We start from the raw sequence: 14,223 nt of genomic DNA on the forward strand, positions 1-14,223 counted from the left end.
TAAAAAAACTTTTTGTTTTATATTGGAGTATAGTTGTTTAACAATGTTGTGAGAGTTTCAGGGGTACAGCAAAGGAAATCAGTCATACATATACATGTATCCATTCTCTCCCAAACTCCTTTCCATCCAGGCTGCCACATAACACTGAGCAGAGTCCCTTGTACTATACAGTAGGTCTTTGTTGGTCATCCATTTAAAATACAGCAGTGTGTACGTGTCCATCCCAAACTCCCTAACGTCCCTTCCCCTCATTTTTTCCCCTTGGTAACCATAAGTTTGTTCTCTAAGTCAGTGAATCTGTTTCTGTTTTGTAAATAAGTTCATTTGTATCATTTCTTTTTAGATTCTACAAATGCGGGATGTCATATTTTTTTTAAAGAAGCTGGAAGCCCAGAGCTTTACGCGAAAACCTCTTCAGTTTTATATACTGGCAACCAATGATTTTTCTTGAGTGCCATGACATTAAAAAAAATATAATCCTGTCTATCAGATTAAAATGGTTTGTGGGTCACCTGCTTCTGACTTCTAGTCTCTAGAGTGCTCCTTCCAGAAAAAGCCACTCCATTCGTTATTGACAATCTCAACTGGATATCCCATCCATTCACTCGAGAAGAGCCCTCCAAATGAACACTACCTTAAGGAAACACAAAACAAGCTGAATGGCTATTCAGTCCCTGATGTAAGTTTAGAAGACCTGTTTTTAGAACAAGAGCCCAAGGAGGAGCAGGTGAGGCCAGCAAGGCTGGGAAGCCAGTCACCTCGAGTGAATGATCGACCACTTTTCTTTGTTAGAGTTTGTGTGTCTTAGCAAAGCACTCTCATGTACAGAGGGGACAAGAAGCCTGTTTAATGTTTCCAGTTGCCTCAGAATGCCCTGGTTGAGAAACACTTGAGTGCTAGGAGACACTTCTCACATTAGCTGCTGCTCTGGCTTTTCAGTGAGTGGCTAGCAATGAGGTTATTCACCAAGCTTCCTTACTTTGGGGAGCAGCTAAAGCAGACATGACTGTTTCTTTTTCACTTCCAGGCTTCTGTCAGGCACTAAAAAATGAGCTAGACACCTCCCGGAGGAAAAGAGGAGCAGGGAGTAATGAGAGGGTGATGGGGAGCCCAGGCTTGGGAGTTAACAGTGCCATGCTCATGTCTTTAGGGCTAAGATTCTGCTTGCGTGTATGTGTGTGTGTGCTAAGTCACTTCAGTTGTGTCCGACTCTTTCCAACCCCATGGACTGTAGCCCACCAGGCTCTTCTGCTCATGGGATTCTCTAGGCAATACTGGAGTGGGTTGCCATAGTCCTTCTCTAGGGAGTTTCCCAGCCCAGGAATCGAACCCACTTCTCCTGCATTGCAGGTGGATTCTTTACCCATTGAACCACCAGGGAAGCCCCAAGATTCTGCGGAAGGGCATCTGAAGCCCTTCCTCTCGGCAGCAGCATGAACACAGACGTTGGAGTCCTACATGGGTTCTAGGGCCAGTGTACTGAACTAAGAGATGAGCCTTCCCTTTTGGTGACACTGAGTATTGGAAGGGAGAGGTAAGTAGCTTTTTCCAAGGTTGGTCTCTAGCTCAGTTTCTAAGAAAATATCACTCCAAGGGAAACAAAACTCAGTCTCCCAGGGATGACATGCATGTTGTCTTTTTGCCTGGATTCTGTGAAAACGTCTTCATTCTCTAAGATGCACATGGGTCAAATTAAGGTAGGATTCAAACTCAAGTCTAAGCCACGTGATCCAAGGCAGTATTATTAGAACTCTGCACTATGGGCTATCAGGCTTGTCCCCTGATATATATAAGGAGGTATATAAATACCTCCTTTGTTTTCCAAGTGTTATCATTGTGCTATGTCTCTCTCGAGAAACTTGTCAGAGAAAGACTGATTGGCATGGCAGGATGCTGAAATCCCTTAGTCTTTTGCCAAGTCCTTACCTTGCTTTTAACTCTGCCAGGGAGCTGGTCTGTAAACTAGGCTGTTTATATCTGGGTATTGTCTGCTTCCCTTCAGAACATATGCCATGGCAACTCAAGTTAATACCTGTTTTGAACTTTCATGTTTCCTGGCTCATTTATCATGGCTAAGCCAATAGGTGTAACCCGAGTATTTTACTGCCCTATCCATCTTTTGCATATCTTCATCTATGACTGTTTAATAATTGATGCAAAACTCATGAATCACCCCACATTCCAATTTCAAGATAGGGAAACTTTTGATACAATGCTCTTGTGCTTGCAACAAGCTCTTGGTAGAGCAGTTTAAACTAGAAAACATACACTGCTCAACGTGACTTTTGTTGAGTACAGAAAGAGGATATGGCAATAACAATAAACCAGCAAACTCAGAGACAATAACGTCTTGTGAAATCTTGGTCAACAGAAGTCAATTCATCAAGTTCAACTAAAGTTCAATTCATCAAGTTCGATTAGAGGACGTCTTGCCTTTAAATAATAAGTATTCACCACAACTCATTTTCTTAAGGTGCAGCCGAGTCACGTTATTACGCAAAAAGTTACACACTTGAGCATTTTTCTCTCTGTTGTATAAAGATGTGAATGAAGTGCATGTTTTTGACTAAAAACAAAAAGCAGAAGCCAAAAGCAGTTATAAAGGTCAAGTGTAGTTAACATGATTTTTTTTTAAGGAAGCCCTGGGAGGTATGATGCTTGCCCTGCTCCACATCTGTACGTGCTGATTTAATTTCCACAAGATGGTGGCCTGGTAACCCCATTTCTAGTTCAATAGGCACTGCTCGAATTGAGTTTTTCATTTTTAAAATTAATTTCACCATCCTTCAAAGGTTCCAGACTAACAAGTTCACAAATAAAATTTCCATTTACATGAGTAATAGAGCCTATGCAATGCCAGGGCTGACTACAATCATTAGTTGCTGCCTAGTTCAATAGCAGGGTGATTATTTTGATAAAACGATGCTCAGTGTAGACCTAGGACCTAAACTCAAGTCCCCTGATAGGACAAGATCTTACTGACCACGTCCCTAGCACTGACCTCTCAGCATCCATCACAGGGGTTAAAATGAGAGCATAATACAATTTAGCCTTCAGAGCCCATTACATGGTTTATCTTTCATCTTGGAAATATCTGGAGATAATACTGTAAGGTCATATACGGTACTAGTATCAGTTGACTAGTTCTGGGCAAGCAATATTTGGCTTTCTTCCTGACAAGGAGGTCGGTTCTACCAGAGTCTGCTGTTTCTTCCGCTAGGGCACAGATACCAGCAAGAATGGGAAATGAGTCTCCTAGTGGATGACAATGGGGCGAAACGGCAGTAGCTGCCAGCAAGTCTGTGTGGAGAAGGATTGGGGGGGCTCTTCAAGGCTGAAATGCTGGGGTTAATTGCAGTGGCTCCTACAGTGAGGGGACATGTGGAGTCTTTGTCACGCGCACAGGGCTTTCCAGTTATATTGGCCCTGACTTTGTGGATCATTAAACAAATGGGATTCTTAGACTCCCCAGTAGGAATTAAAACAACTCCTTCCATCTTGACAACCCTGTGGACTCCTCCTTGGGTTCTGGTTCACAGTCCAAAGTCAGCATCCATTTTCTTGGAAAAGGTTTTCTATGGATAACTGAAATAGTACACTGGAAGATATTTCCCATCAAAATGGCAGGGGGAAAGGAAGTCTGGTTTTGGTCAAATAAGCTATACCTAAGTACTGCTCTACTACTGGGATCGTGTTCAAAATGGTTACATTGAAAAGATGTTAATATATTGTAAAATTTTTAAAAGTCAGGTAATAAAATAGTATGCCTAAAATGATCTCAATTTTGTTAAAGTATTTACATTTTAAAATGTATTTTTTTCTAAACTGGTAAAATAATATACGGGCTTCCCTCATGGCTCGGTGGTAAAGAATCCCCCTGCCAATGTAGAAGCCACAAGAGACTCGTGTTTGATCCCTGGGTAGGGAAGATCCCCTGGAGAAGAAAATGGCAACCCACTCAGTATTCTTGCCTGGGAAATCCCATGGACAGAGGAGCCTGGTGGGCTAGAGTCCATGGGGTCACGAGTCGGACACGACTGAGCAACTGTGCGCATACACAAAGTAGTATATACTTCCATTAACACCAAAATGATGATTAGAATATAACATGACATATCCCCCCAAAGAGAATAACTCTTATATACACACAAATAATCATAGGAAAAAGTCTATCAGAGAGAGCACAAAATGATATTGTTTTGGGGTAGGACACAGATGATTAAATTTACTCTTTTATCGTCTTCTAATTTTTCAGCATTTTCTATTTTTTTTTTACCTTGATCATAAATACTTGAACAATTTTTAACTTTTAAGCAATTTTAATTGACTTTCAAATTGAATACAAGATTTTAACATTTACCTCAGTTACTTTTTAAAAATTTGCTTTTTAATTCCCATATAATAAAATTCACTTTTTGCAGCATACAGTTTTATGAGTTTAGATAAATGCATGTAGGTGTGTATCCACTATCACCATCATGAGACAAAACAGTTTAATCACCCTCCTCCTAAAAAGTTCCTTTATATTACCTCTCTATAGCGAACAATTTTTCAAAAAGGAATAAAATTATGGGAGTGAAATGAGCTGACAGGTATATAAGGGCTTCCGAAGGAGTTTGTGTAAATACAGAGGCTTAATGCTACTGGCCTCTACAGACGTGGCTCAATTCAATTTCTAGTCAGTGATTATTTTCTAGCTAGTTGGAGTCAGATTTTATTTTTTCATCTTTTTGTTTAGATATTATCACTATTTATAATTTTGTTTTTTAGAGCACTGGGAAGCTCAATTCATCAATATATCTTTATTAACCTACATCACAAACTAGGTTTACACATGAGGTTTTCTGCCCTCTGACTCAAATGTCCCTTTGCCTTTAATTGGGATGCCATCTGAGTCCTTGGTTCCATAACATTAACTTCTTAACTTGACATTACTTGTCACATTCCTTTAGCTTGGTCCTAGTGACAACAGTAATAAATAGCAAGTTCTGAGAAGTGATAACAAATGGATCTAATCTTGCTCACTGATTTTGATCTATTGGCAGAAGCTGCCCATTGAGAAAGACCGAGGTCATAGCTGGGCTTGGTGGGAGGGTGTTGTGATCCATTGGTCATGTCTGTCACGGGCATTGGCAAGTAAAGAGGCTGTACACATGCCACATGCTTGCTATACTGACCAAGTATGTAGAATATATACATTCTGTTGGATCCAGAGTTGATTCCTTTGTCACCTAACTGGTGTCTGGATTTTAGCTACTGAATCTTTTCCCTTTCTTTGAATATAATTAATTCTGTGTATACTGGTTTAAACTTCAGTCTGGCACTGGTAATCCTCTTCTATGAAAGAATGCAGGTAGAAGGGTGTAACAGCCCCAATTCCCCAGACTTTATCACAACTGCTCCTTTCTATTTAACCACAAGCACAGTGCTGGAAAAGGGGCACAGTTTAAATGTCAGACCTGTGAAGACCAAGCTCATGAAGGGCAGAGAGTGTGCTCTTGTTTGGCTGCTCCTCTGCACTGCCTTTCTTCCTTGCTTGTCCCACTGTAGAGGCTGAAAATGCAAATTGCTTCTCAGCCTCTCCTCTGGCTAGGGATGGCCATGTGACCCAAATTTGGCCAATGGGGCACATAGAAAAGTCTCTTGAGGGGCGGGGAGGCAGAAAATCTGGGAAAATTTTTTCTTCCCAGAATAAAAGGAAGCAAGCAAGTGATGGGAAGCCTTCTGGCTGCATTGACATACTCCTTGTATAATACTACCTTTGTATGTGGTTCTATGTAGCCATATGTGGAGCTGTGGCAGCCATCACGTGACCATGAGGTACTAAGTCTAAGGCCAAGCCAAGAGGCTGAGAATGACAGATGGAAGAAAGGGACAATGTTCCCAGTGACATCACTTAACTGCAAAAGCCTACCATAGGGACAGCCTATGTCTGGACTTGTTAAACAAAAGATACCTAGCAGTTTAAGCCACTGCAAGATAGACTGTTTGCTATGTGCATCTGAATGCTTACTAATAGACATGGCTTTCCATCTTTGTTTTCCACATAGCATTGTGTACAGGGCCAGATTATTAACATGCATTGAATTGGAAAAAATGATCTCTTGTCCTGCCACCTCCAGGCACAAACTCTCACACTCACATTTTCATTTCCCTCTATCATACAACCAATTTTCCTTCCCACATACTTAGTTTCCAATATTGAGGTGTTTGTTTTTTCCCTCTTACCCTGTGTGGCAATGGTGCATTAATTTTTGACCATTCAAATATGAAATCGGTTTACTGGGATAGAATGCCTCCCCCTACAATTTATCATGGTGTCCATCATAAAATTATGACTTCAAATGGACTTAGCCATATCCTCCGTTGGAGCCAAGTTGCTCCCAGCTAATGTGTAGTAAGCCCACCATGCTTGCTGAGCTGTGAAAATCCAGATGGTAGGAAGCAGGTGAGTAATGAATGTCATGCTGTTCCCATTAAAATGCACACAGCTTCCCCACACTGACCAAATCCCCAGCACTAACCAGGTCTGAGACAACCCAGGACATGTGGGTTCATGGAGATTGCCTTTCATTCACAACAAGTTCCAGCAACACAGAAACTGAGAAGAGAGACTTTTCTGGTGGTGGAACAAAACTTGCCTAAAGGGCAAAGGAATTTGAAAAACTGTAAGTCCTCTAAGTACAGACAAAGCCAGTGGGAGATGGGTAGCAGTCTAGACTTGCCTTCATGCCTGTGTGGTTTACAGTGGAATCTGCTGGGAAGGTATCTACCATCTGTCACCTACTCATGCAGAAAGCAGAGGAGTAATTAAGTGCTCAAGTGATACAAATTCTGTCAATCATTCAGATCTATTATGTACACAATATGGGATCATCCAGTACTGACCTCAAAGTCAGTGGGACCCCAGGTCCAAGATGAGAAAGCCCATCACATCTGTGGGGGAACAGGAGCTCCTGGGCAGGCATTGGAGTCTCCTGGCATGTCTTGCATCAAAAATTTTGTTGTGCCAGATGCTCTGAACTCAGAAAGACATGGTGCCTGCCTTGTGGGAGCTAAAGGAATTTGTGAGTTGGCTCTAATGTCACTTTTTAAGGGAAGCCTTGCATGACTTCTCCCCAAACCTAGACAGGTCCCTTTGGGATGCAGCCTCCTGGCTCCCTGTACTTCTGCTCTATCAGTTATCACTACATACCATTACCATTTATCACAATGGTAACAGAACCATTTTAAATGCCTTTCCCGGTCTCTAAAATATAAACTCCATAAGGAACTTGTTCATCAATAGAAAGCCCGGTGCCTAGCTTAGTGTCTTAGTATATAATAGATGCTTCTTAATTTTTTCCATTAATTGATCATCGAATGAGAGCCAAAAGAGCCAGTGTCGAAGTGGACCAACACATAGAAGATGGATAACCCCAAACAAAGTATCAATGAGCAAAATATCGATGCTGGATGAATGTAAGAAACATTTTTAAGGGGTGTGAGGCAAGGAGAAGCTCTTATTTGGAACAGTGAGTATTGTATAACTTTAGAACAAGATGGATTGATCAGTAAAGAAGAGGTTTGTCCTACAAAGTGTCTGTAGCATTGGCAGGTTTCTATAAATCGTAAGAAGAGAAGAGAGTGGATGGGTTGGTGAACAGAGGGTTCTGGGATAGGGTGTTAGTTGGGAGAAGGCATGTAGCAGCAAGTGAATTTTGAGCAATTAGGTCTGAGATGCAAGGACTCTATTTAATGAACACTTATTATGTACACATCAGTGGGTTGGGTGCCAGGGATATGCTAACAATACATACCTGGTTTTTGCCTTCAAGGAGCTTTCTACCTAGAAGACTAGGAGGTAGTGCTAGATTGGGATACAGCAAAATAATGTTGGAGAATAGGTTGTTCAAAGACCCTATAATGAAGTTTTTGAGCAACAGAATAAGAATCCTATTGATGGCTTTGGTCTAGAGGGCAATATAAAGTCACTACTGGAACTTAAGATAACTCACATCCAATCCATAGCTCTGCATTCAAAAAAATCTCTTGTATTTCTCCAAAGGACAAAATTAACATTAAATGCACTATGTTCCTTTGTTAAATTCTAGGTAAGTTTAAAGAAAAGAATAAAGAATGTTTTCATATTTTTCCTTCTAAAACATGACATTTCTATGTCAAGCAAAATAAAGATGCTACTAACAGTTCCTAAGGTAGTATGCTATGATGGTTTTTCAATAATCTCAGCAAAGATAATGGAAAGTCTTAGAACCAAATGTGCTATTTACAATTCTATGAATCAGTATTTCTCTTTCCATCTCCATCTCTTCCCTCTCTATTCCTCTTCCCCACCCTTCCTCTCTTTCTGGCTAGGAGTTGCAGTATTTTGAAAATTAGAATAAAATGTTACTCTCTTTTGGATAATGTCCCTATTTTAAAGACTGAATAGAGTACTTTATACCTAGTAGGCAAATAGTAAAAGACAGAATAAATAAATGTGCTGATTTTTCTCATCAGCATGACCCAATCTTGAATAAACATTCATCAGGCAAAGGCATTATAGTACATCCTTACTGCTTTTTTCTATCCACTGAAAACTGGATATTTAGAAAATCCATTATATTCGATTTCATGTTCATGTAGCAGTTTAGATACCAATGAATAATACACAACATAGAAAGCTCAGAAAAGACTAGACATTGATAGACTCGTTCATCATTCTATTCATTCACTCAGCAATATTCACTGAGCACACCTACTATGTGTCAAATGCTATTCCAGGTTGGATATACATCAATTAATCAAATAGATAAAAATATCTGTCCTTGTGGAACTTACATTCCACTTGTGGAGAAAAGATAATGATCAAGAAACATAACAAATTGCATCATATGTTATGATATATGCAAATATAGCCAAGTAAGGGGAATTAAGATTACCTGAGATAAGATGGAGGCTTAGATTTTAAATAGGGTGGTTTCAACAGGCCTCCCTGAGCAGATTTGAAGGAGGAGAAGGAGATGACCATGTAGGTATCTTAGGAAATGCAGTCTAGACAGAGGCAAGAGATGGTGAGAAGACTCTAAGAAAGGAACACACATCTGTCAGAGGACTAGTGTGGCTAGGACAGTGTCAACAGAGAAAAACAAGCTAACAGACACAGGAGGTTCAGATAATGTAGAGTCTTGCAGACCACAGCAAGCGCTTTGGCTTTTGCTGAAAGTGAGATGAGTATAACAATGTGAATGTACCTAATACCACTAACCTACACTTAAAAATACGGTTGAACCTTGAACCACATGGGTTTAAACTGCACAGGTCCACTTACATGTGGATTTTTTTCAGGAGTAAATACTACAGTACTGCATGGTCCACAGTTGGTTGAATGCACAGATACAGAGGGGTCATGGAATATGGAGGGCTGACTATAAATTATACCCAGATTTTCGACTGTACAGAGGGTTGGTGCCTCTAATCCCTGCAGCTGTTCAAGGCTCAACTGTAGTTAAAATGGTAAATTTTGTGTTATGTACATTTCATTCTGACTAAAAAAAATGAGAAAAAAATGAAATGGAAGGCAGTTGGGAGGTACAGAATAGAGAAGCAATATCGTCTGACATTTCACAAGTACCAACCTGGCTGTAGTGCTGAGAACAGACTGTAGAGGGCGGAGGTGGAGTCAGGGAGTATACGGCGATAATCCAGGTGAGATGACAGCGGCTCAGACCAAGGTGTTGGTAGTGAAGGTGGGGAGAAGTGGTCAGCTGCGGATGTATATTGACAGCCGACCTAGTAGGAATTGCTGCTGGATCGGGTAGGCGTATGAAGGAGAGGAATCAAGGTTGATTCCAAGGTTTCCACTTTCATCAACTGGCAGGGTGGATTGCCATCACTGAGATTAGAAGTTTGTGGGTGAAGGAGCCATCTTGGGGGAAGAGTAGACGTTTAGTTTCAGGCATGTGCAGTATATAACTGAAGATGCTGAGTAGATAATTGGAAATAAGGGTTTAGAGTTCAGGAAAGGGGTCTGAGTTGGTGATAGAAATTTGGAAGTTATTAGCCTTTCAGATGATATTTTTCAGGCCATAAGCCTGGATGAGATCTCCAGGAGTGAGGGGACTGAAAGAAGCGAAGAGGACCAACAACTGAACCCAGGGGCACTCCAACAGCTAAAAAAAACTGGGAGAAGAGGACGAATCAGGTAAAAAAGACAAAGAAGGAGCAGCTGGTGAGGTAGGAGGAAAACCAAGAAAGCTTAGTGTTCTGGATGCCAAGTAAAGTGTGGAGGAAAGAGCTGTCAATCATGTCAAACCCAGCTGATGGGCAAGGTAAAAGGCTTCAGCTGACCTTTGGATCTGAATCACGGAAGTCACTTTTAACCTTGGCAAGTATAGTTTCTGGGGTACAGTTGGGGTGAAACAACTGGAGTGGGTTTCAGAGTGAACGGGAGGAGAGGAAGGAGATAGTGATTGTGGACAACTCTTTCAAGGAGGTTTGCAAGACGTAACAGAAAACGATGTGGAAGATGGATGGGAAGTTCGGTCAAGAAAGTGTTCTTGTCCGATCATCGAAACAACAGCATGTGTATATGCCAGTGAGAACATTTCAACAGCCAGGGGGAAATGAATGGGGAAGAGATGAAGAAGGTTGAATTGCTGAATGAGTTAGCAAATGAACGTATGAAGAAACAAACCAGAAACTAGGACTAGTCCACCGCTAACAGCTGAAATAAAACCTGTACAGGTTCAATTCATACCCAGAGACAAAACATGGAGAGGAAGAAAAATGTGACTGAAACTACGTTCATACAGGGTTTCACAGGATTCTCAAAACATTTAGGATTGTACGAGCTTCTCCCATAAATCATCTCAGATCACGTGATCACCATGAAAGGAAAGCAATATCTTCGTTTCTTTTTTGGTTCTTCTGCCCTTCCCTCTTCTCCTTCCAATTTTTCCTCTTTTCTTTCCCTACGCCCTTTCCATCCTTCCCTCTTCCGTCTCCTTTTTACTTTTGAAAAAGAGAAAAAGAAAGAAAGCAGAGAGCAGAAAGGATTTTATTCCTTCTGCTACACAACTCAAGGTCCATTAGTTCCTATTTGCTTACCAGGCAGAAGACTGCTCACCTGTATTCACTTTAAAATGATGCGACAACTACAAGATCACTTCCGCGTGGGTGGGTAGCCAGGTCTCCTTATGGCCTTTCTTGGGTAACTTTATCCATTAGTCCTAATATCTTATGGAAAGGAACAAGTCTGTCAGGGGGGAATAAAAAACACCCCCACACTCTCATCCTGCCCCATGGAAGATTTATAGACACTTTATAAATGGCCAGGCCCAGGTGATGGTGCCAGAAACTTTCCAAGTGATTTGTAGATCTCCCTTCCAGGAAGTCAGTCTTCAGTGGAAAACTCTTCGACTGAACATTCCTTTATTACAGTGACTACAGGGAGTGGAATGCAACTGTCATGTAGGAGACTCACTGAAATGAACTGACTACTGACCTGGTCTCAAGACATTTCAGTCTCAGAAAAATACCAGTATTGCACAGTTTAGAAAAGCACACTTTTTCTTTAAAATGACCATTTATTGAGTTGGCTGACTGCATGCCAGGCATGGCACACGCCCCTTAATGTATGTCTCTTCCTAAATGGATATCATCATCCTCATTTATTAAACACTTCCTTTGGCTAGGATCTGTGTTTTATATGATGTCATTTAATTGTCACTCCAATTCCATGATTTCAGTATCTTCCTCTGTGGGGAAATGGCAGCCCAGAGAAGTTACACAGCCTTCTCAAGTCCGGAAGGCTGATGGTTAGAGGAGCAGGGATTGGAACTCTCCTCCAGTTCCAAGTTCTTAACCTGCCTCTTGGCTCTCTGTTCCTGTTCCTCCACCATCTTTTTTTTTTAAGTTTTAATTTTGTATTGCAATACAGGCAATTAACAATGTTGTGATAATTTCAGGTGGACAGCAAAGGGACTCAGCATACATATACATGTATCCATTCTCCCCCAAATCCCCCGCCCATCCAGGCTGCCACATAAAATTGAGCCGAGTTCCCCTATACATCTGGGCTTCCCAGGTGGCTCAGTGGGAAAGAATCTGCCTGCCAAGCAGAAGACCTGAGTTTGATCCCTGGGGTTGGAAAGATCCCCTGGAGAAGGGACTGGCTACCCACTCCAGTGTTCTGGCCTGGAAATTCCATGAACTGTATAGTCCATGGGGTTGCAGAGAGTCAGACATGACTGAGCAACTTTCACTTTCACCCCTATACCATAGGTATTTTTTGTCCCCATTCCCTTTTGTCTATCTTTCCTTTTTTTTCTAATCTTTTCCAAATCTTTCATATATAATTACAGGCTGTATTTCTTATTATGGAGGGTGGCTCTTCCAGCATCAACCTCACTTTCCATCATAACTTTCGTATTCCTTGTCACAAGCTGACACTTGAGCAAAGTTTAACTCTCCAGGCTCCCTAAGCAAAACGGTCTTTGTTGACCAACTGTCGTACTCTTTCATTTCCCTGAGATGTCCTTTCCATCATGTGCACCTGCTGACATCTTACTTTCCTAGACAGTACACCCCTTGAGGGCAGGATCTTACTCACTATTTCAGTCTGGAGTCCTTGCCTAGGGACTGGCACTTATAAGTTTTGCACAGAATTTTAATTGAGAGCCTGAAGGAAAACTGAATACTTGAATCCTTCAAGGCCAGTTCAAATGCCATCTACCCCCTAAAGCTTTTCATGATCTCCCTGGATTGGGAAAATACCCCTTCCTCCTCACACCCCATGCAACTCTTTATATTTTTCACATGCTACCTGTGATATTCTCACATGTCTCCTTGCTCAATTCTCCTTAGTGAAATGAGTTAATTAAAGGCAAGGTTCCTATTACACTCATCTTTGACTCTACCAATAAATTTCTCCTAGAAAATCACCCTCTTTCCCCTCCCTTCCAAGATCCAGTTGAAATTAGTCTCTTTAGAAACTAAAGAAGGATAGTTTCCATTTAAAATTTGACTAACCTAGATTGCATCTTCTTGCGGCCAAGAGGAGCCACCCCACGTCCGAGGTCAGGGGTGCGGCCGAGGGGAGCTACCCCACGGCTGAGGTCAGGGGCGGCAGCCGAGACGAGCTACCCCACGGCTGAGGTCAGGGGCGGTGGCCGAGACAAGCTACCCCATGTCCCAGGAGTGGCAGCTGCGAATGCGCAGGAGGGCCGAGAGGAGCTACTCCACGTTCAAGGTCAGGAGGGGCGACTGTGAGGAGATACCCCTCCTCCAAGATAAGGAGCAGCGGCTGCACTTTGCTGGGGCAGCCATGAAGAGATACCCCACGTCCAAGGTAAGAGAAACCCAAGTAAGATGGTAGATGTTGCAAGAGGGCAGACATACTGAAACCATAATCACAGAAAACTAGCCAATCTGATCACACAGACCACAGCCTTGTCTGACTCAATGAAACTAAGCCATGCCTTGTGGGGACACTCAAGATGGCCGGGGTCATGGTGGAGAGGTCTGACAGAATGTGGTCCACTGGAGAAGGGAATGGCAAACCACTTCAATATTCTTGCCTTGAGAACCCCATGAACACTATGAAAAGGCAAAATGATAGGATATTGAAAGAAGAACTCCCCAGGTGGGTAGGTGCCCAATATGCTACTGGAGATCAGTGGACAAATAACTCCAGAAAGAATGAAGGGATGGAGCCAAAGCAAAAACAACACCCAGTTGTGGATGTGACTGGTGATAGAAGCAAGGTCCAGTGCTGTAAAGAGCAATATTGCATAGGAACCTGGAATGTTAGGTCCATGAATCAAGGCAAATTGGAAGTGGTCAAACAGGAGATGGTAAGAGTGACCATCGACATTCTAGGAATCAGTGAACTAAGATGGACTGGAATGGGTGAATTTAACTCAGATGACCATTATATCTACTACTGTGGGCAGAAATCCCTTAAAAGAAATGGAGTAGCCATCATGGTCAACAAAAGAGTCCTAAATGCATTACTTGGATGCAATCTCAAAAACGACAGAATGATCTCTGTTCATTTCCAAGGCAAACCATTCAATATCACGGTAATCCAAGCCTGTGCCCCAACCAGTAATGCTGAAGAAGCTGAAGTTGAACAGTTCTATGAAGACCTACAAGACCTTTTAGAACTAACACCCAAAAAAGATGTCCTTTTCATTATAGGGGACTAGAATGCAAAAGTAGGAAGTCAAGAAACACCTGAAG

At 41.8% G+C, this 14,223-nt stretch overlaps 1 protein-coding gene across 41 annotated transcripts in view; it reads right to left on the reverse strand.

Annotated features, from left to right (window-relative positions):
• The window catches only part of PPP2R2B (protein phosphatase 2 regulatory subunit Bbeta), a 764,919-nt gene that overhangs the window by 148,858 nt on the left and 601,838 nt on the right, over positions 1-14,223 (reverse strand). For 2 of the 41 annotated variants that reach the window (XM_081505082.1, XM_081505083.1), the window contains exon 3: positions 11,108-11,217. The exons of the other annotated variants lie outside the window; for them this stretch is intronic. The gene's annotated coding sequence lies outside the window, so the exon portion shown is untranslated. The remainder of the gene's footprint in view (positions 1-11,107; positions 11,218-14,223) is intronic. 41 annotated transcript variants of the gene reach the window in all.

The sequence above is a fragment of the Giraffa tippelskirchi genome, chromosome 6 (assembly GCF_054371585.1).
Source record: "Giraffa tippelskirchi isolate mGirTip1 chromosome 6, T2T-mGirTip1v1.2.pri, whole genome shotgun sequence".
NCBI classification, from domain to species: Eukaryota; Metazoa; Chordata; class Mammalia; order Artiodactyla; family Giraffidae; genus Giraffa; species Giraffa tippelskirchi.